Source organism: Marmota marmota, unplaced genomic scaffold (genome assembly GCF_001458135.2).
Source record: "Marmota marmota marmota unplaced genomic scaffold, marMar, whole genome shotgun sequence".
NCBI lineage: Eukaryota > Metazoa > Chordata > Mammalia > Rodentia > Sciuridae > Marmota > Marmota marmota.
The window spans coordinates 1236-2343 of record NW_026001785.1 but is presented as its reverse complement, the minus strand read 5'-3'; the positions used below and the strand labels follow the sequence as shown (position 1 = coordinate 2343).

Sequence of the window (1108 nt, the reverse complement as noted above, 5' to 3'; positions counted from 1 at the left end):
CACATGCTCAGTACCAACAGTATTTACGTATATGTATATATTTTATATGCATATAAATTTATATATAAATTTTATATATATATAATTAAATTTATATATAAATATATATTAAATTTATATATAAAAATATGATTATATATTTATTATTATAGAATAATAATAATTATAATAGAATTATTATTATTATTATAGAATAATAATAATTATAATAGAATTATTATTATTATTATAGAATAATTCTATATTTAATATCATATATTTATTTATTTTTATTTTTTTAAAATAATTTTATTTATTTATTTAATATGTTGGTGCTGAGAATTGAACCCAGGACCTCACGCATGCGAGGCGAGCGCTCTACCACTGAGCCACAACCCCAGCCTCTCTCTCTCTATTTATGTATATGTTTATATATAAATTCCATATGTACTGAGCATGTAAGGCTTTCCTTAAATAAATAAATATATATATATATATAAAATTTATTTATATGTATATAAAATTATTTATATATGAATATATAAAATTATTTATATATGAATATTTAAAATTATTTACATATGAATTTAAATTTATTTATATATGTATATAAATTTATGTATGCACACACCAGGAATTGAACCCAGGAGGGTGCTTAACCACTGAGCCACATCCCTAGTCCTTTTGATTTTTTAATTTTGAAACAAGGTCTCACTAAGTTGCTTAGGGCCTCAGGCTCAATGACTGAGGCTGGCCTCCACCTTGCGATCCTCCTGCCTCAGCCTCCCGAGCTGCTGGGATGACTGCCCAACGGTTTTCTGTATATTTTTTCGGCCCTGGGTCAGTGGAATGCGTGAGTGGGCGGCTCAGGGCAAAGGAGGGCTGAGGGTATATTTAAAAGCTAAAGAGATCAAGGATTGGGTAGAACCCATGGTCTAAGGGCTAAGCAGGGTGGGAATGAAAATTGTGAAAAAGTCCCCAACAGAAGTCCCAGGAAGAGACCATCAGGTCCTTGGAGGGAAGCTGGCCGAGGTGGGAGTCTCTGTTTTCTGGGTATGTGATCCCCAGTGAAGCCACCCAGGCCTGGGGGTGTCCTCACTTGAACCAGGCCCCTCAGGGCGCCCACAGT

The 1108-nt window shown here is 33.1% G+C and overlaps 1 non-coding gene across 1 annotated transcript; it reads right to left on the bottom strand.

The window, feature by feature from the left end:
* Positions 1 to 306: 306 nt before the first annotated feature.
* Trnaa-cgc lies at positions 307 to 381 on the bottom strand. Its single transcript has one exon. It is a non-coding gene; the product is annotated as a tRNA-Ala (tRNA).
* Positions 382 to 1108: the final 727 nt, after the last annotated feature.